Consider the following 22,395-nt stretch of genomic DNA (forward strand, 5'->3'; position numbering starts at 1 on the left):
TTGATCCGAATGCCATAAAGTTGGTTCTTCTTTATCTAACAACACCTGGTTATTTATAAGGAATCAAGGATCCTTATTTCCAATATATATGAATCTGACCTATTGTTCACAACAGGGAAGATATATTGCTAAAATGCTTTTAGCTGCAGCCCGACATACCAACATGTGAAACAAACACTTGCATGAGCTAGCCTCGAAACTCTTCGGCTTCACCATCAGCAGCAGCTTCCAGTGTCATGTTTTGCGTCGACTCATGGAAAACATTAGCGCAAATGACGAGGTAGACCAGGTCGACGGCACCAAGAACCACGAGCAGTTCATAGTAGCAGTCGTATCGGCCCTGGTTCAGGTCGTCAGAAATCCAAGGCGCACCTCCACCCTTGCTGGTGACCACGTTCACGAGCTTGACGATCGTGGTCGACATGATGCTCGCGACGCCGCCTCCGAAGAAAATAAGCAGCGCCAGCACGAAACTGCCCATGGACTTGGGGAGCACTGCATAGTAGAACTCGATCTGCGCGATGGCGCCGAACGCGCCCGACAGCCCCATGAGAACGTACTGGGGCGCCAGCCACAGGGCAGACAAGGGCGGGGTTCCATGCCTCGCCGCGGCCTCCCTCCTAGGAGTCTCCACCGCCGATGCCACCGCCATGGAGGCGACGGCCAGGAACACTCCGATGCCCATGCGTTGCTTGAGCGTGAGCACGCGCTGCCGCCCAGTGATCCTCCGGAGGACCGGGAGGATGTAGGAGTCGTAGCAGCCTGACCACACCGTGAAGGTCAGGATCTTGAAGATAGAAATTGAGCCCGCTGGTATCTGAAATCTCGTGGTACCGATACGACGGTCCATGGTGGCTGCTTGCAGAACCCGAACGAGGAGCTCTGCAGCAGGAACGACATCACCATGGCTGACCACATGGGCATGACGCTCATAGCAGACTTGAGGTTCTCTACTTGCTCCACTGTGCAGGTGCTTCTTGAGCTCGTGCTGTCGTGACCGTCGTTGTTTGTGCTGTTGCCTGGACGGGTCCTCACCATGCAAGCTTTATTCAAAAACCTGAATGATCGTATTTGTTTGGAATAAAATTAAGTTAAAACCCTAGTCATATTCCTTAACTGAACCTATGTGATGTTGCATAAACTCATTTGAAAAAAAATGCTAATCGAAACTATATGGGGGTACCAAGAAACTTCACGGAAAAAAAATGATATATAGAATTATAGGTACACAAGTTTTACGGTGGTTATAAAAAGTGTGGACCGTCCATGAGCTTAGATCGGACCGTGAAAAAATAAGAAGTACCACAAAAAAATTACTGGCAAGTACCAAAACACGGGGGACCAGTACCAAACATATGGGACCATACCTATAAATTTTTAGGTGATTTTTAGATATTATTTAAAAATAAAAGGTACTCTAGTAATTTTACTTCCTCCACAATCCGTACAGATACTGCACAAATACAATTTCTACCTCTCCTCATCCTGTACAGATACAGCTTGGCAGTACTCCTCTCGGCCGCGCTTCCGTGCGAGGTGAACGGGAAAGGGTATTCTCCATGAAACTGAAATGGCTGAATGTGGTGTGGACATGTGCGGTCAAAGCTCCTCTAATTACTACTCTACCCTTCTCTCCATTAATTTAATTTTACTAATTTTCTTTCTCGAATTAATTGTTTGTCAGAATAAGAATAGAAAGTACCCTAAAGTACAAGTAGTACTTTCCAACCACCGAAACAAGCCTCAATTAGTAATATTATGATTAAGATACTAGGAACAGAGATAAGTTGCCAATCACCTCATTTTATCTGATGGAACCAGCTGTGCTGAACCTGTTAAACAATGGAATTGAGCACCATGATTTGCCTCTGGCAGCACAAGGTCACGGTTCTAGATAGTAACAACAGCCACCTTCAGTAAGCCAGCCCACATGCTCTTCTGTGGCCTCACCTTCACGTAGAATGATGACGCCGCCAAGTTCAGGAGTGTGACAGACGCCATGATGGCAGCCGACACCATGAACCCAACCTTCCAGCCCATCTTGTCTTGGAAGTACACGAGCACAGTCACGGCCACGATCTGCGAGAACCCCACGGATGCGCAGTACCAGTTGAACAAACCCCGGAGAGCACGGTCCTTCTTTGTGGTGTCCCAGTGCGCAATCTGATCCTCGGCAAATGCCAGACAGCAGGGGCGGACGCCACTCGCTACGAGCGCCATGAAACCAAGGGAGGCGCACAACACAAGTAGCTGAATCGGAGTAGGTGATGCACAGGCTTGGTTTGGTTGGATGCATTCCGGCGGTGTCAAGCGTGTAATCACCGATGTCAAGTACAAAAGTGTAGTCCCCTGAGTGGAACATGAAAAGAAGAATCAAATACCTTTTTTCCTAATTTACATTAAATTGAAAATTGATGAATTTCAGTTGTTTAAGGGCCAAGGGATTGTTCAGTGCTCTTACAATTGTGCAGGAGAAAAGTGTCAGTGTAACCATGAGGCAGCGACCTAACAGTGTGTCAGACGCAATGGCTCCGCACACTGGCAAGAAATTTGCAGCCGCACACGAAGATGATGATGGCGCTGCTTGCAGCGCCAAGGTGATACTTTGTTGTGAGATAGATTATAAGAGGCAGAAATAATTAATTTTAACATGAAAATTACCTGCGTGGTGGATCAAGGTGGGCCCAGGGGCTAGCCTTGCCACGTCGGCCGACGTGTGGGGCCGCTGGGCGATGGGCCGGTGCCCCCACATGTTGGTCCTCGCGCGGTGTGATGCATGGCAGGTGTGTATCTCAGTGATGGCATTTTCGTGGTTGTGGGATGCCGCCAAGATTAGGAAGGAGGCTTCCCCCACACTATCTTCTTCGGTAATCTGTTTCTTTTATTCATAATAGCAAACAAGTAAAATAGCAAAGTCTTACGGGTGGGAAAACACTAGAGGACAAGAACAAATTTGACTAACTTTGACTTTTATTTATTTTAGGCCCTGTTTACAATGATTGTAATCTAAACTAAGGGAAAACAAATCTAACACAAACAATGCAAACCTAACATGACCTATCTTTAAAATGAACTAAGGAAAACAAATATAAACCTAAGAGTGCCTAATTCTAAAAACCTAAGTGGCCACATGATCTAGGGGAGAGGCACCTCATAGAGGTGCTTGTTTCCCATGGCCTTAGCTAGGTGCCTAATCTTCGAGGTGCACCCCTTGTGGAGTATCTCCATCTTGTCCTTGATATCAAAGCACAAGAGCTCCTGATCCACCATCCTCTCCCCTAGGGTCTGGTTCTCCTCCTTGAGGGCATTCAGCTGAGCCTGGAGCCATTCAAGGGTGAGCTCCACCTTCTCGTCGTCGCTATGCTCCATCTCTCCTAGTGCTTTGCAAATGGGTGGAGGGGTCGAATGGTAGCGCATGGAGGGGGTAGACAGCGACTAGTCCGTTGCCTTAGCATCACTTGAGTCTAGGCAGATGAGCACCTTATCATAGCACCTTGATGGGAGCTAGCGCCCGGTGACCTCGTACTTCACCCTCTTGGGATTAGGGGTGGTGCTCTGAGTGCTCCCACTAGTGGTGAGATAGAGGCTGTCCTTCGACTTGTTGGACACCACCATGGCGCGTTGCTCAATGTCTGGAGTGGGCGTAGGAAGATGCGGCGCTGGGAAGTGGCACACTGTCACAGGCTTCTTCGGGGTAATCTCCCCGATAGTAGGATAGGGCGGTTGGTCATTGCGTAGCTACTTGCCATAGAAGTCCAGCCATGGAGGACGATGCCTGGGTGGAGAAGAGTTGAGGGGATGCTTCCCCAGGGCCGGTCGATGGCCTAGGACGTCGGGCGACACCATGGGGGCTCCCTTTGGGCTCTTGGTAGGCGGAGACCCTATTGGGCTCTTCGGTGGTGTGGCATAGGCTAGGGATGCCACGTCTAGGACCTCCTCTTGGTCGATCTCGTCGATGAGGGCGCGGTTGGCTTTGAGAGCGGTGGTGCTCTTTCTTGGAGAGTTGCTACCCATGATGGAAAGGATAGAGAGACTATGCCTTGGAAGTAGAAGGATGGGAGAAATGCTTGTGGAGATGGAAGAGATGGATGGTGTTGATGGTCACTAACACCTGTTTTGACCATCAACATTCCACCAAAAAGTATGATAAAGTGAGGTAAATCATCATCACATGTGTTGAATTTTGTTTATAATTCACCTAGTTTGACTTGTGCTTGTAGAATTATTTGTATGCAAGAAATTTTAGCAAAAATGGGCCAAAATGGTGACAAATATGGACTTGGGAGGCAAGTGGACATGGCAGGGTGGCCAAGGGCCCACATGCCACACCGCCTAGCCCCCCAAGTGGCCCTACCACATTACCGATCCATGGACGCTACTCCAGAAGCAGTGCTAAGCATTGATCTAAGTTGGTTTGCACCGATGGAGGAGATGGAGTTGACGCAGATCCACCGGCCAACCCTGATAGGCTTGGAGGCCTCCAACCGGCCTCCATACTGACCTCCTGTCCAAATCTCCTCACATGCCACTCCTACAACCACCTTTGGGAGCCAACTAGCACCATAGGATGCAAAGGCGGTGCATCCTAGGGCCGCTCGGTGCCCCTATGTTGCCGCCCAGTGCCCTAGGGTGGCCACCGACCATCTGGCTGCCTACAAGTACCCCCTTACTCTACACTATAAATAGAGGGTGTGGAGCTCGGTGGAGAAGTGCCCATTCATATTCCAAGCTCTCCAAGCTTCTTCAAGCTCTCTAGCTTAGTAGCTTAGTAGTAGAAGTAGTCTAGTGGTGGAGTAGAGCAAGAGTGGAGCTTCTCTTGGAGTCCGGAAGAGTCTTCTAGGTCTGGTATAGCTCCTTTGTAATTATTTCATTTAGCATTTACTTTATTTAGTACTTTATTGTAGTATTATTGCTTTGCTTTACTTAAGTTTGTTCATTATTGTTCATCATTAGTGAGCTTAGGTGCTTATTGTTTGGCATTGGTAGCATAGGTTATCTCATTATTAGTAGTTTTTCGTTAGTACCAGGTTCCACCGTCTAGTTAGGGTCCTTTGATCTCATTTTGTTGGAGCTCGGATCGAAGTAGTAAGTTTATAGATTAAGCGTGGTGCTTAGGTTATAGATTACGTGTGGATACGGCTAGGCCTCCGGATAGATTGTGGTAGGTGGCAAGTGGTGATAGCCTTGTCCATGCTCTGTATTTCACCACGTTAGGTCTAGTTATTAAATTGTAGGGCTCGTGGCATACCTTGGCTATTTAACTCTCCTAGTTGGTAGGTGGGCTGTGCCCTGAAGTACTAGCACATTTCTCCTAGTCATTAGTTTACCCTTAGTTACTGAAAGATAAATCGCTCGCCCTCCCACCTAGCTATCTCTAGAGTAGGTTGTTATTTAGTAGTTAGTTTAGGTAGTTCACACTCAACCACTATTATCGTTTACCTACCTCAGATACACTTAGGCTTTCCCTTAGCAATCCTCACCTAAATATAAATTCTAGACTTCCGCCTTCCTGTGGGAAAAATATAAATTCGACACTCGGTACTCACCGAGCGAAGTGCTACGTGATAATTCTGTGCACTTACGGAATTGTTCCACTAGTCGTTAAGAAGTATCAACAGATGGTGGTATTTATAGGGCGGTAAGTAGATGGATTAAGCTTACCATGATTTTCTTGTTCTTTAGATCGCGAGAATCACTTGGAATCTTAGATAAACACGTGGGGATATAGGCGGATATGCCAAGGATAATCATCTCCTGGCACATGGGATAAGAGGGGATGCACCTGGACGTCGAGCGGCACTAGGAGGGTACTGGGCGATGGCCTAGGGCTCTGGGCAACGTGGCCCAAGTGGCCCTCGCCCGTCCCTTGCCTCGGTTGCGCCAGGATGGGTCTTATAGCCTTTTTATGAATATAGACTATTAAGCGCCCACTCCTAATCAAGAAAACATGCAAGGTTGACATAATTGTTAGAAAGCTATAAACTCTACTATGTCTACCTCTCTTAATTCTTGCGTGTCAGGCTCATAAGAAAGTTTTAAGCATTGACCATTCACCTTAAAAATGTTACCTTCATCGCTTTTCCAGCGTATGGCTCCATGGGGTGAAGTGGCAATTACTTTATATGGCCCGTTCCACTTACTCCATAGTTCCCCATGTCCAAAGAGTCATACCCTTGATTTAAAGAGCAATACCTTGTCTCCGGGGTTGAACTCCTTTTTCTTGATTGTCTTATCGTGCCACTACTTAATTCTTTCTTTATAAAGTTTGGCACTATGATAAGCCTTTTCTCTCCACTCTTGTAGTTCAGAGATTTGCATTTTCTAATTTTGCCCCGCTAATTCTAGGTCCATGTTCCATTTCTTAATGGTCTAGTGAGCCTTGAATTCTAGCTCTATGGGGAGATGGCAAGTCTTCCCGTACACTAGTTGGTATGGGGACATACCAATGGGTGTTTTATAGGCAAATCTATAAGCCCAAAGTGCTTCGAGCAACTTATTTTTCCACCCTGTCCCCATTTCCTCTATAGTTTTCTGTAGGATGTTCTTAATTTGCTTATTAGAGGTTTTTGCTTGCCCCCTAGTTTGAGGATGGTAAGGTGTGGCTATACTATGCTGGATTCCTTGGTGAGTCAAATAGCGTCTAAAGTTTTTTATCAATGAAATGAGGGCCTCCATCGCTAATGACCATCCTAGGAACACCAAAACGAGGAAAGATAGTTTCTTGAAACATCTTTTTGGCATGCTTAGCATCAGTTGCTCAGTAGGGTATAGCTTCTACCCATTTTGAGACATAGTCAATGACCACTAAAATATATTCGGAATCATATGACTTTGGGAAAGGTCCCATGAAGTCTATTCCCCAAACATCAAATAACTCTACTTGTAGGTTATTAGTAAGTGGCATAGCACCTCGGGTGTTTATGTTCCCATGTTTTTGGCATCAAGTACTCCATCTAATAAAGTCTTTTGTGTCTTCATACATGGAGGGCCAAAAGAAACTGCTTTGCTAGATTTTTGCATGTGTTCTAAAAGCTCCATAATGGCCTCGATATTCAGCGGAGTGACATCTTTCTATGTTTTTAGTGGCTTCTTCTAAAGGGACACACTTTCTAAGGAGTCCGTCCGAATAGACTCTATAGAGATAAGGGTCATCCCATAAGTGGGTTCTACTTTGGTAAAGCAACTTTTTCCTATTTTCACCTGGTGGGACATAGCCGGTGACTATGAAATTAACAATGTTTGCATACCAAGGATTTGTGTGTAACTTTAAGAAGAGTATCATCATGTAGAAAATAATTTATGGGAAGGTTTTCATTGTCATAGAATTGCAAACGTGAAAGATGATTTGCTACAAAATTTTCTACTCCCTTTTTATCTTTTATTTCAAAGTAAAATTCTTGGAGTAACAAAATCCTTCGGATGAAATGGGGTTTAGCATCTTTCTTAGCAAGGAAGTATTTCAAAGCAGCATGATCCATATAGATAATTACCTTAGCCCCTACTAAGTAAGACCTAAATTTGTCTATTGTAGAGACAACAACTAAAAGCTCCTTTTTAGTGGTTGTGTAATTAAGTTGTGGTTCTGTTAAGGTTTTACTAGCATAAGAGATTGCATAATGTTTCCTATCTTTAGTTTGACCAAGAACAACACCAACAACAAAATCACTAGCATCACACATTATTTCAAAAGGAAGGCTCCAGTCAGGGGGTTGTATGACTAGAGCTGAAACTAGAGCCTTTTTAAGATATGAAAGGAATTTAAGCATTCATCATCAAAGTTGAAAGGAATATCCTTTGCTAGCAAGCTAGTTAAAGGTCTAGCAATTTGAGAGAAATCTTTTATGAACCTTCTATAAAAGCCGACATGGCCTAAGAAGCTTCTAATCCCTTTAACATTAGTGGGAGGTGGAAGTTGCTTGATCACATTGATCTTTGCTTTACCCACTTCTATCCCACGCTCCGACATTCTATGGCCTAGTACTATCCCTTCTCTGACCATGAAGTGGCACTTTTCCTAGTTTAAGACTAAGTGCTTCTCTTCACATCTCTGCAGGACTTTATCTAAGTTTTCTAGGCAGTCATCGAATGTCTTGCCATAGACAAAGAAATCGTCCATAAAGACTTCCATGATCTTCTCGATCATGTCAAAAAAGATGGACATCATGCATCATTAAAAAGATGTAGGAGCATTACATATCCAAAAGACATACGTCTAAAGGCATAGGTTCCATATGGACAGGTAAAAGTGGTTTTGCTTTGATCATCGGGGTGGATGAGAATTTGGTGATAACCCGAATATCCATCCAAAAAGCAGAACAAAGAATGATTGGCTAATCTTTCTGACATTTCGTCTATGAAAGGTAGTGGGAAATGATCTTTCTTCGTAGCTTTATTTAGCTTCCAATAATCTATGCATGTCCTCTAGCCCATGACAGTATGTTGGGGTATGAGTTCATTCTTGTCATTTTGAATGATTGTCATTCCACCTTTCTTAGGGACTACTTGCATAGGACATACCCATTCACTAAAAGGAACTGGATAAATAATTCCTATGTGCAAGAGTTTTAAAACCTCTTTCTTTACTACTTCCGCATTGTGTTGTTAAGTCATCATTGAGGTTCCCTAGATGGGATTGTGTTAGGGTCAATGGGAATACGGTGTGTGCAAAGAGTTGGGCTAATGCCTTTTAGATCTTGAAGTGAATAGCCAAAAACAGATTGATGCTTTTCTAGCACTGTGAAAGTCTATAGGTCTCGGCCTTAGATAGTGTCGTGGGATCGGAACCACGGCAAGCATTGTTGTTCGAGTCGATGTTAGAGTACGTGTCTCCGGTGGCTTGGGTGGACTCAAGAACACAAGAATCATAGAGGGAACACAATGGTTTATCCTAGTTCGGGCCGATCGATGCCCTACATCCAGCAGCTGATGATCCTTATACACAAAAGTTCCCAAAATCGGGGGTTACAACAAAGTGCAATGGAGGTAGAGAGAGATTTGGTAGGGGGTTAGTTTGGTGCTAATCCTAAGGTCGCCTCACCACCGGTGGAGCCTTCCCCTCGTTGGAGAGGAAGAAGACGATGGGTGTGGTGGAGGAGCTCTCGGTGCCCCTCTCTGGGTTGCTCTACTCTCGGTGCTGAGTAGGAGCGGATCAATGAGGAGTGGAATGATCTGTCTTGGATTGTCTTCTCCGCCCTCTAGGATCCAACCTTATCCCTTATATATCGAGATAGGTCAGGTACATGGCGGTTTGGGGGGTTGAACCTATGGTCTACATGTGCCGGAATCCAAGAGGGTCTTGCAGCGGCATTCTATGGACTATGGCGGTGTCGTGGAGCCAAAGAAGCCCTAGGCGTCGTTAGGCTGCTCTGTTCTGACACTTTGCGTGTTAGGCTATTGTTGGTGTTTCTTAGCGTAAGCAGAAGGAATCCACAAGTGCACGGATACACCATTGTATCACTTCACCTAGAAGTATTCAGGGTATCATATTCTCCCAAAGGAACGGATGTGCAAGTCTCTTAGCTAGTTCACCTAACAAGAAAAGGAAGAAGGATAACTTGGGTAGTGAGGTTCATCTAAGGACTAATACTCGTCAAAGATATCCTTGCCACTAAAGACTTGCTTCGGGCACCGAGTTGCACCTGGTCTGCTAGGTGATGTCGGTCTACAGCTCTACGCCATATCCAAACATGGGGGATTATGAAGGATGAATAGGGCTATCACCACCGGCCGCCTATGCCTCAACCGGAGGATATGAGGCAAACGAAGGTAACTTCTAGCTTAGACACCATGTCTACGCTATCAGTCACTACTCTAGCGTTGGCCAGGAACTTCCATGTTTGTCAGGAGTTCTCTACTTGAGCACACACCATGAGGACGAACGACGAACCTTCAAGTAAGCAGTAACAAGATAACTTTGCTTAAGAAATCAATACCAAAGTTGAACACGATCGTCTTACTTCAAGTAGTAAGATGATCATAGAGGTACAAGTATAGAGGATCCGACAAGTTTGACTCTCTATCCACCCTATGTACAAGGCTTGCCGAGTACAAGAAGTAGAGGGAACTGCTACTCCGCTATTCCTCTAACTCTTTCCTCTCTCACTCCCTAACTAGTCTAGCTAAGAAGATAATGGAATGTGTGTAGCCATTCTTCTTCTCCAATGTGCATGATGATATGTGAATGTGAGAGGGGGCCTCTTTTTATAGCTTGAGTATGATGGTTTGGTGATATATTTTTGGTAAGCACCCGTGCAACCATCCTTGGGGCATTTAATGTATCGCCTCTCGAAGGGAGGGCCTGAGAGGTGGCAAGGGGGTGCGGCCACACCCAGGGTGTGCCCGCACCCTAGTTGGTGCCACCCCGCACTGCCTTCGCTAGGTGGGTTCTTGGGTGGACCTTGGCTCCTATCATGCTGGTGCTTGGTCTGGTTTTGGAGTGAGATGGGCTGCCTTGTGTTCTTTTGGCCCAAATGTGCTTTGCACCTTTCTTGATTGTGCATTTTGGCATGTATTCCATACTTATGTCCCACAAAACATGTATATACCAAAACTTGTGGAGAATGTTAGTTAAAAGCCCTAATTCTAAGTTTTGGTCTTTGACATTTGTTTTATTTTGTCTAAAAGTTGGCGGTAGAAATACGAGTTAAGTACCGCCAACAAGCTCCCCCACACTTAGTCCTTTGCTCATCCTCGAGTAAAGTTCTAAGGACTAAGCAGGTTCATCTCCTAGATTTGAAATCTACATACAGGTCATCCCAAGCTTCACCTGAAGTTGTGAACTTCCAAGTGTCTACCAGAATATCTTGGGTAATTGAAAAATAGAACAACTTGGATTCAAATCCTCTTACTCTATTCCTGCTTAGAAACTTCAGTTTTTGTATGGTTTTGAAAACATAAAGACAACATTTGTTCCTTAAAAGATTCTCTCGAGTCACTCACTTTTGTAAGTGGTTCCTTGCCAAGGCATATTTTGAATTTTTTGCCTTCTCTTTATCATCCTACTTCTAAAAGCTTATATGGAGCTTTTGGGTCAGGATGAAAAAAGTTGTGGCAACTTACCTTGCATGTGTTGTAAAGTCAAATCCCGGACCTCACCGGAGAAAGGCGTCATACCCTTAGATCAAAACTATGTAAGTGTGTGGAATTTTTTGTGGAAATATACTCCTCTTTTTGATATGATCTCTAGCTTTTCTTTTTGAGACATGGCTAGCTTTTTCTTATGAGCCTTCATGTGCTCATTTTTTTGAATGCTTTTGGGACCTTCAAGTGTCCCCTCTTTTTTTCAGAAAACTTTTTGCATAGCCTATTTGTCTCTTTATAAGAAATATGCTAGTGAGATCATATTCTAGAGCATGTAGTATTTATTATGCTGGTGATGGAAACATGTTTTAGCATATTCCCAGTGTAGGAATAGCTGTTTATTTGTGGCGTGTATGTGAGTTTTGATTTTGGGAGCATGAAACATCTCTCAACAGGGGTCCTAGAACTTGACCAAACTCAATACAAAGTAAGAGTCATATGTGAAAGGTTTTCTCATGTATGATCATATATGGCCTTGGTAGGTATTTGAACATCATTCAAGGAACATGCTATTTTGAATTTTGTTTTGTAAAATAAACCCCAAGTACTTTGCAAGAATGAGCAAGAGTCATGTCATCCTACTATATCTCATTCGTCAATTATTTAGATAAAGTGGGTTCCCTATGATAAGTGTTTATAAGTTGTTTGGAATATTAGCAAGGAATAAAAAGTATGCAAATTTTTAATCATAGGAAGACATGGAGATGGGGCATTTTCTTTTTAGTTTATTTTAAAATTTTATTTATTTTTAAAGCTTCTATTATATACGTAGTGAGAGAGTGACAGTTGCACAAACCGAGTTTGAATTTTAGCCATCATTTGTGCAACTGAGTCGGAGGTGAGTGTAGTGCCTCCCACACTTGTTTTCTTACCTATTTTATTTTGACAACAAAAAAACAAGAAAACAAGTGCAACAAAATATTTCTAATAACTTTATTCAATTATCAAAATGAGAGGCGCATTACATGATTGTAATTCAAAGTGATTGGAATGGAAAACTTAAAAAGATAAAGATGCGCCTGATTATTTAGCAGGAGTGGCCTAGAAAGGTTCATCTAAAGCATCTACCACTCCTATTGCCTTAGCCACCTTAGCTAACTTCTAGTCTAACTTGAAGTGTAAGCTAGTGATGTCATCGACTAGATCTCTAATCTTGGTGAGGTAGGAGGCTAAGCTGTCATTCAGGCCCAAAAGGAGTTCTCGTAGGCTAGCGTTCTCGGAGCTAAGAGAGGCGATGGAAGGACCCTTGGAAGGTGCATCCTACTCATCACTACTCTCATATTGCTCTGTGAGTCTTTTGATTGGTGAAAGCTTTCTAAACCTTTTGATCCTAAGGGACGCGCTTGAGGATTCTGTCGATTCTTTTCCTGACATAGCCGGCTTGCGCATCGGCTCTTTAGCGAGCTTACGCATGAGCGCTTTCCCATACCCTCCATCAGGTTTGTGCAGACCTACCATGGTGTAGGAGAGACTAGGCCTAGCAGTATGCATGGACGAGCTAGCACGAGAGACCGTATTGCCTGAAGGTGTTACAAGAGACCGTTTGCTAGGTCCGCTAACTTCGGATGCCTTTTGCTTGAGGCCGATGGTGCCGGTGGTTGGTCTTGTTTGTGTCGCCTTCTTCTCCTTGGCGACACCAAGGGGCGCCTTGGAATGTGCTATAGTCCTCAAGCTAGTGCTACCAGCTAGTAGTGTAGCTTGGTGGCGGCATGATAGCAAGGGGTGCCTCAGTGATGAACCTTGGTTCTTCCCTCACATAAGAGATTTCAGGAACAAGATCGGTGATCAACCTTGCTTCTTCCCTTACAATTGAGTTCACAAATAATAATATGTTGCTAAGTTTACAAGTATGATGCCTAAAACAACATAGCTTTAAAATGATTTCAATAGCATAAGTTTCAAATACACTGCTAGCATAAGTAACATCCTCCAACAATAGCATATAGACAAGAAATAAATATAGAGTCGTCGAGCCCACTAGCAGTTAGCCACCATCATCAGCAGGCCAAGAACTTCACCTGCAACATGGTGGGATAAACCTTGAGTACTCGAATGTACTCATCTAGACTTACCCGACAGGAGAGAAATAAAAAGACTCTCAAGGGTATGCAAGGCTTATTTAGTGGAGCTGGTTGGATAGCATAACTTTGCAAAAAAGAGCATTACTACCATAAGTCCTTACTTACAATATTTTAGTCAATATTTTAGCATCAAGTTTAGTGAAGCTTATTATGGCTAACTATGCACCAATTCTAGAGCAATTACTTGATTAAGCTAAAGCAAACATTAGTAACCATATCCGAGTTATCATATAATCATCATAACCATCATGTTCTATCTAGTGTTACGACGAATGAAGGAAGCTCAGTTAAGTTTCTCACTATCCGGGAGAGATGGCGATTCGAATTGATTGCACCAGCTGGGCAATATTCCTAACACAAACCTAGACATATCTGCGCCAAGGTAGTCTTAGGTCACCTTTGGTACAACTCAGGTACACATGTCATAGGTTCGATCAGCGCCGCACAATCAGGGACAACCAGCTGCCAGGACATTCAGGCCTAGCCTGCCCTTGGGCTCACTCAGCACCATATGGAGTACATTATGGGGCATTCCACACTTATTCAAAAATCTGGCAAAGTGGATTCTTTTGGCCAACCATGTATGATGACACCAAAGACTTCATATGGAGGTGTACTCCGTGTTAGAAACATGGGAGTATCAATGCAAGAGACGCCATGCCACTCACCACCAACCTCTAGTTACAACTCTTTGATGTCTGGGGAATTGACTAAATGGGGCCATTTCCAAAATCCTTGCAGTGCGAATACATCTTGGTGGCAGTCGACTATGTCTCAAAATGGGTTGAAGATTTACCATGTTGAGCTGTAGATTCGAATAACGCCAAGAGGATGTTTTTAGAGACCATCTTTCCATGTTTCAGAGTTCCTCGCATGGCAATTAGCGATGAAGGACCTCACTTCATTGATAGGAAGTTCCAACGCTTCTTATCCGATCATGGGGTCCATCATAACATCATGACACCATATCATCCTCAAACTAGCAGACAAGTAGAAACGTCAAACAAACAAATCAAGAACATTATGTAGAACACCGTTAATGAGATGGGGACAACATGGAAGGATAAGTTACATGGAGCACTATGGGCTTACAGAACAGCTTACAAAACACCTCTTGGAATGTCACCATACCAACTTGACTACGGGAAGACATGTCACCTACCTATCGAGTTGGAATTCAAAGATCACTGGGCCATAAAAAGGTGGAACATGGACTTTGAAGCAGCCGAAAAGAAAAGAAAAATGCAACTCTTTGAGCTAGAGGAATGGCGAGAGAAAGGCATATCATAATGCAAAACTGTACAAAGAGAGGATGAAAAGGTGGCATGACAAAAGATTGAAAAAGAAGGAATTCAAACCAGGTGACAAGGTGTTGCTTTTCAACTCTAGGGTGAAGTTGTTTGGACATGGGAAACTATGAAGCAAATGGAAAAGACCTTACAAGGTAATTAGCGCATCCTCTCATGGAGTAGTCACACTTCAAAATGATGAAGGTACGCTTTTCAAGGTAAATGGTCATCGTTTAAAAGTTTTCCATGACACACATTGCTAGAAGAAGAATTGGATATAATTAACTTTATAGAATTTAAATAACATTTTCAATTCACCTCTTCTTCTTTACTCTGTGAATAACCTTAAAACCCCATGTTTACCTGCTCAGCTATCTATACATTCGACTAAAATATTGCTAGGATCTCTCTAGTCGTTTGTTGGTGCTTGTCTCCACATATTGTTTATGCAAGATAACATAATTCAAGTGTGGGGGAGGCAAACCTCCCAAGAAAAGCACGGCATCGACAAACGACGAAAGAACCATGAGAAAGGTAGGTCAACCTATCTTGGGTCTTCTGGCCTTGCACTTCGACCTTGGCCAAGTTTACCATCAACCAGTTTGGGGAGAGGCACCCCCGTGTATCTAGCTAAGTATTTCTCTTCCTTTGTTTTATTATATTTAGTTTGCTTTATAAAAATTGTAAAACTAAAAACAAAATAAATAGTTATCCCTATAATAGTAAAAAATGAAAATAAAATAAAAACAGTGTGTCTAGTTTGTTTTAATTTCCTTTAAGAGCTAAATAAATAAAAATGGACTCTGAATATAATCTTTTAAAATGGAAATGATGAATAGTTGCGCTGTTATAATTCTTTTCATGTACCCAGTTTTCAGCCTTGAATTCTCCCGAGTTTTGGATAAGATTGTTTTGATATAAGGATTTACTCTAAACTTAAAACTCATGGGTAGCATATGCTTGATCTAAGTCTAGGTAATTAACGGATATGAGATGAGAAGGTCTGAGCTGCTGTTTATCTTGTTCCAAGTGACACTAAAATTATAGAGATTTATCTTTTGAAAAACACAAAAGTGCTACATGATGAGTTCCTGTATGACAAAGCTTAAATTTCTACCAGAGCCAGACATGTTATTTAGGCTAGGAAAACTTCCACATATATGCTGCTTGCTTTTGCATTGAGTTTTGTCAAGCTTTGTTGACCCTTATGAGAGATTTGTCATGCTCTTAAAATCAAGATCACGTGCACACCACCCACATATGCTCTACTCCTAAACTGAGGGTAGGTACAAAAACATGCCATTACATTTAGATCCACCCAAAAATGTTTTGCTCCTACACTAGGAGTGAATACAAAAAAAACATGCTTGTTAGGTTTTCCATCCGTCAAATCAACGCTCCAAGTTCTTGTTGCTATCTCTCAAAATCTTTATTGCAAAAAAGAGACATGGGGCTATGCAAAAGTTATTCATAAAAAAGATCTTAGAAAAAAATGGACAAGTGTCCGAGATATTGAAAACAATGGGTACTCAGATGCCCACCTGAAAAGAAAAAAGAGAGATAAATAAGATAGCCTTGTTCTCTCGCAAAGATATTTCCAAGTTTCAAGAGAGAGATATGTTTTCAAGGAGCAAAGTAGAATTAGGTTAGCCACAACATATATCCACCTCATATATCCACACACATGCACAACTTGATTTGATTGTATGACTCATTTCTTTTTGGATTCGAGGTTTGACTTTATAATATATGCATTGCAAGTATGCTCTAGCTTTCTCTCTACCTATGAACTCCACATAAGCTTTAGTTATAGGAAAGAAAAAGGCATAACATCATTATTGCCTTGGTGAGGATCCACAAATACCACATATATTGAGAGACTTGAGAGTGTCATACAATGGAATCTCTGAGTTTTATTTTGAAAACTTATAAAAACTCTGGAATAATGGTTGAGCAAAGAACTTGAGACTTACTGCTTCACTTGATTGTTCTGTCTTTCAATTGCTCAAGACCCAAGTGAAGGCTAAAAAGCCCCATGGTTGAATGTAATATGGGTAAGTTTGAAAGTCAGATCAGTTTATTCTAATCTGGATGAGAATTTTTGTTTGAACACATGTGTACTTTTGAGGTGTGAAAGCATTGATGCAACTCCTGATCCATTGCTGAGTTTAGCATTGCTCAGGGACGAGCAAAGGTTAAGTGTGGGGGAGTTTGTTGACAGTAGTTAACACTTATCATAAACCATTAATATAACTTGTATAAATGCATGAAACTAATCACCAAGATAGGTTTAGGCGTTTAAACTAACAAATTCCATGAGTTTTGGTGAATCTGCGTTTTCAGCATGGTTTAACTAGAAAACCATCAAGGAGGACCTATTCACAAAGCAAATCATGTTTATCCACGACAATACCGAGTTGGGAAGACTCTAGAACACTCCAGAAGACTCTCCACTGAAGATCGAGCTGAGAGGCTGCCAAGTGGGGCTGGCCAGCCTAGTGGGTCTACCTGTCGGTCTCTCCTTCGTACGTCGGTTTCCCACCGCCTTAAAGATCAAATCTACGTCATTGTTTTAAGTTGGTTTGATCTGAGGGCTCCGAATTGATGGTTCCCCCTATATATAGTAGCCCTACCCCCTCCCTAAGGCCATCCTAAAACCCTAATTCATATCCTCATCTCAGGATCAGGGCATCAAGAGAGATTAGTCCTCTAGTTAGGATATATTCTTTGTACACAATAGAGAGAGAGTAAGGGAAGAGTTTGGAGGAAGTATCGGCCTGTTAGTGCTACCTCTACAACTTGTACTTGGGCGGATCTAGGCTTCTCCAAGTCTACATCTAAGATACTTCTAGTAATTGAATTTTGTTTAAAGTAAGTATTGTGCTCTTTTATTCATGGGTTCACAGTTCTTTTGAGTACTCTAGTTCTTACTAGCTGGATTAGAGGAGTAATCGTTAGCATAAGCATGGTGCTTAGGCTATCGGCTACCTATGTTTGCTCCCGGCTCCCTGGTTGCATGGTAGTAGTGGGTGGTGACAGCCCTATCTATCCTCTGTAGTCCACTCTGAATTGAGTAGGTTCTTAAATTAGTAGGACCATAGTTGTGTCAGTAGAGTTATCTATTAGCGGTGCTTTACCATCTAAGTGGCATCCCGAAGTGAACACTAGAATCATAAGCCTTGCTTTGCATAGGGTCATAACCATAGGAATCCTCTCTACTCATACCTTAAACCTTGATTGCTATACCTGGACAAACTAATTATTAGACAACACACACGTTTCCCCATGGATACGATACTCGATAATACTCTAGGTGAAAACTACTTTGATACCCATGCGCTTGCAGATTTTGTCTTTGTGTGCCACTACAGGTGTTAACACCTCACTTGCCCTGGTTCGTGATGGCGATGAAGGGCTGAATTCAATCTTCTAGTGACCGAGCTAGCCATGGTAGGGATGGCTTCTGCTGATGAGAATGCGATGCCCTGTGTGGGGCCCTCTTCCCGGTGTAAAGGGGGTGCTTAGCTATCGGGGCCAAGCAGTAGTGGTACTGACCCCTCCTCTGGTCCTATGTCACGTAGGTCTATGGCCCGAGTGAGGGTTTGGAGAACTCATCCGGGAGTTTCTGACTTTGGGCCTAGGGGCACCATTCTTTTTTATCGGAGCCTGTCGTGGGTCGGGTGATCGAAAGCATCTGGGCTCTGGCTCGGGGCCACCTGATCACCTAGCATGCTACGCCCTTCTTGGGGCTTCGGTAGCAGGCCCTGATCCTCTTAGGCTGGCCTTCTTGGGCTGACCTTCTGTGGCACAGGTCAGGGCATGGGTAGCACACCGAGCTCAGACGAGGGACCCTCATTAGGCCCACCATTCAACAGCTCCCGACCCAACTCCGGGGAGTTGGTTGGTTTAGGGGTCTGCCGCCTAAGCGCCCGTCGATCGGGGCATCAAGTTGCTCCATCAAGCGAGCCGACGCAGCCCCAAGGCCATTGTTGTGGCCTCCTTGTTAGCAAGCGTGGTGGCTTCTAGGCATGTCCCTTCCATTGATGCTTTGCGTAGGCGGTTGATGGCGCCTGTGGCGCCATGCCAGGTAGAGGAGTTGTGGCATGCACTCCCATGCCGCCCCACTTCATTTGGGAGGTGGGACATTGGGCCACGTGGAGCAGATCTGTTGGAGGAGAAGCCATAGCACTTGGTGTGCATGAATCTAGGCCATTGATGGTGGCTGGTGGGACCGAGGGGAGTCGGATCTCCTCAAGTCCCTTGAGGAGGCATGCACGGAGTGGGCGGTGCACGTGGTGGAAAGTGGAGCGGGGACTTAACTCGTTGTCGGCATCCTCTTGGTTCTATCTTTACTACGCAGCCTTCATCATACAACCGCTCTGTAGCACATTACGAGGATTGAAGGGGCGCCTGGCCGGTTCCCCAAGGCCTCTTTAGCCATCGATGGTTGATTGGAGGGCCCAGAGCCGCTCATAGCCCATTGACTAGGGATATAAAAGGGGGCCATGGGGACATGACACCTTCTATCCCTCCTCTATCTCCTTCTCTTCTTCCTCTCAGATCCAACTCCTAGCGGCCATGGTGATGATGAAGTGTGACGCCTTCCTTCGAGTGAGCCTGGCTTCATCCGCCGGGTGATTGCTCCCACGAGAGTTGAAGGATCCTAGCAAAGGGAAGTCGATGGTGTGGCATGGAGGGGGATGCAGAACTACAGCACTAGGCGGGAGTTTGGCATCTCTAGCATGGCTGGTGGCCTAGGTGACCACTGGTCCCCCTTTGAGAGCCTCCAGTGCCGATGCTTTTCTTGCGCCAAGGGCCATCTAGTCTCTGTCCCACTGTCCTTCCCTAGAAAATAGAAGGATCCCATTGACTTGGGTTGCTAGGGTCCTTTCATTTTATCAGTTGAAGAGCCAGTGGTCTAGGGACTCATTAGCCTTTGTGCCAGTGAGCTCGGCTAGGAACTGATGGCTCTAAGGGGAAGGTCAGTGGGTGTGGAGGTGCCCCCAACCTCAGTGCGCTCCTGAGCACCGACGGGGCGGGTGGCCTGCCCAACCTTCATTATGGCTATCTGTGTGCCATGGAAGCTCGGTCAGGAGTCCTGATCAAGTGGCCATGGCTTTCACTGCCATGGTCGTGGTGTGTGTAGCGGTTTTTGCTACCGTATATTGTAATCGGGTCGTTCCCAATTAATAAAATGAAATTACTTTCATTTGTAATCTCATTGCTCATGAGTCGTGCTCAGAGACTTAGGTCCCTCATTAGGATGGGCTGTTATGATGATGGCCTTGGTGGCCAAGATCATCGCGCCCGTGCTGCTTGCGATTGAGTCCGTGAGAACCCTAGGTTTACGGTCGTTCCATGCCCTAGTCATGTGCCCTAGAGGGGAGATCCTCGGCATCCTGACCAAGCCACTTGTATAGTTCCTGAGCCTATATATTGGTGCTCGGGGGCTCGCTGCGTCCCTCATTGGGTCACCATTTTGCTTTTGAGTGCTTAGCTAAGGCCTCTATTGCCCAACCTTGAACGTCCCTCGCAACTTTGGATGCTTCGGGTGGCCTTAAAGCCTGGTGGGCCATCCTTGGAACCCTCGACGATACCCCTTATGGGGGGCCCTATACCATCGTGTGCCATGTGATCTGATGAATGGACACAATAGAAGGGAAAGGGGACATAGCTGGTAACGTGACGTTCAGGGTCATTCTATTATCGCTTTGCTGATCTCTCGCTCGATCCTCCCGTTCTGTCTGTCCCATCCTTGCCTTGCTCGGGGGCATTCTGCTGCGGTCCTCCTTCGAAGAGGGCAACACATGGTTAGCTTAGTCAATCATTTGGCATGGCCAAGCCATTGTGGGGGTCACTCAGGATAAAGGAGACATTAGCAAAAACAAGCAAAGCAAGAAGGTCGGGAGGACGGGACTTATCTTGGTTTTTGTTGTTGGAGAGGTAGGCCGACGAAGGAGGTCGACATGCAGGTACTGGCTCAGGAGGCGGCACTTCTGGGCAGATGGCTTAGCGGTGGCTTCCCTCATGGGGAAAGGTCAGAACTCACCTCGATTGGGTCAATCCATTCTTGTGGGTCGAGTGCCTGGATGGAGGGGCCAATCGAGCTATCGCTGCCACCAGGAACCTTGGCCACCTTGCTGATGCTCGTTTGGTTGAGTGCAACCACTGCCTTAGCTGTTTCCTTCACCGGTGCCCTTCCTATGTTGCGGCTGGGACCATCGGGAGCACAAGGGGCGATCAGTGTGGCAGCTTGGGCGACATAGTCTTGCTTGCAGTAATAGGCTTGTTTGAAGCTACCCTCGACGGTGATGACTCCCTTGGGGCCGGGCACCTTCAACTTCAAGTAGGTGCAGTTGGGGACAACCATGAACTTAGCAAAGCATGGCTGGCCTAGGAGAGCATGGTAGACGCTGGGGAAGTCAACCACCACGAAGGTTAGTGGCTCCTTGCGGAAGTTGTCTGGCTGGCCGAAGGTGATAGGATGTGCCCGAGGGACATGACTTCTTGCCTGAGATGATCCCATAGAACGGCGCCTTGCTAGGGCATAGGCTGCTCCGTGGGGTGCCCATCTTGTGCAGGGTGTGACGGAGAGTTGTCAACGCCAAAAAATTGAAGCCAGGAACACAATGATCAACGCCGGTGAGGGGCCACACGAAGTAGATCCTGAACTTCTCTTTGGGCTTTGGAAGGGCACCACCGGACTGGACGGTCATGACCTTGGGGGCATGCTAATAAATTTGACCTACAATTGATAAGGGAGCAAGATTGATTAGTAATTTAAGGTGGAACATGCCGGTCGTTTGTCCAGATAGTTCCAAATGTGTGCCCAAGTGGCCAGTGAGACAACGCTATCCACTAAAGAGTCGATATCCAGTATGTTCATGATGCATGATAAGTAAAACAAGCATATCGACAATCATTGGTTACTCAATTAAATAGATCTAACCTACCAATTATCATGAAAGCATGCAAAAAGGTTTACAAATGATAGGTATGAAATCATATGATTTGATTGAGAAACATACTAGCTTTTAACTATGACAAAAACATGTAAAAAGCACATAAAGAGCCAATATATATTCTCAAAAGACAGGTTATCGGCTAAATAGCCGATTCTAGTGAAAGAAGGGTCATAGCATGCAACCGCTCAGCCATTAGACGTGTATAAACCCGTACGCCTATCAGATCCAATCTACTACCTTTAACAATGGGGGTCATATCTAACCTATGCAGCCATGATAAAGATAATAAATTAAACCTTCAAAGCTTATAGATCTATAAATGCTTAACGAGATCACGGGAACATGCTATGATCATGGAAGCACAGGCGATCGGCTAAATTATTGATGTAGACATAGCATGCAGCCGAAGACTATGCTTGGCCATAAGCGAGGCTTACTACCTGATGATTTTCGGTCTATGATGCTCAGTGGGGGGCAAATCTAACCGATGTTGCCATAAAAGCACTTCTAGACCAGATCTCATTAGCTAGCAAGCCTTACCTAGGGCTAAACTTGCCTTGACCACATGCAATCTTCGATCAAGATCAGAATAGAATGGCTAGGGTAGCCAGAATCATCATCAAAGCAAGATGTAAACAATGTAATGCGATAAGATGACGATTCAAAAACATATAAAGCCGATCTATGTCAACCTTAATTGGGCAAGATCAGACTTAACCGAAGGCAGCATTACAATTAACTAACGATAACTAACTTATACCAAGCTTGTAAGAGATCAGACTTAACCGAGGGCAGCCTTACAAACATGATACAAGTCATGACGGATACTTACAAACAAACCAAAGATCAGACCTAACCGAGCATAACCCTGCTTGCTAAAGAACTCATCAAAATCTACTCTACTCCTACTCCTAAGGGGTGGCATAAGCCAAAAAGTAAAGGTACTGATTTGTGTTGATCGTTGGAGATGTCCATTACAAT

General features: G+C 44.6%; 1 pseudogene; it reads right to left on the reverse strand.

Annotated features, from left to right (window-relative positions):
• Positions 1 to 187: 187 nt before the first annotated feature.
• LOC136480042 (protein NRT1/ PTR FAMILY 1.1-like) lies at positions 188 to 20,975 on the reverse strand (annotated as a pseudogene).
• Positions 20,976 to 22,395: the final 1,420 nt, after the last annotated feature.

Source organism: Miscanthus floridulus, chromosome 9 (genome assembly GCF_019320115.1).
Source record: "Miscanthus floridulus cultivar M001 chromosome 9, ASM1932011v1, whole genome shotgun sequence".
Classification (NCBI taxonomy): domain Eukaryota; kingdom Viridiplantae; phylum Streptophyta; class Magnoliopsida; order Poales; family Poaceae; genus Miscanthus; species Miscanthus floridulus.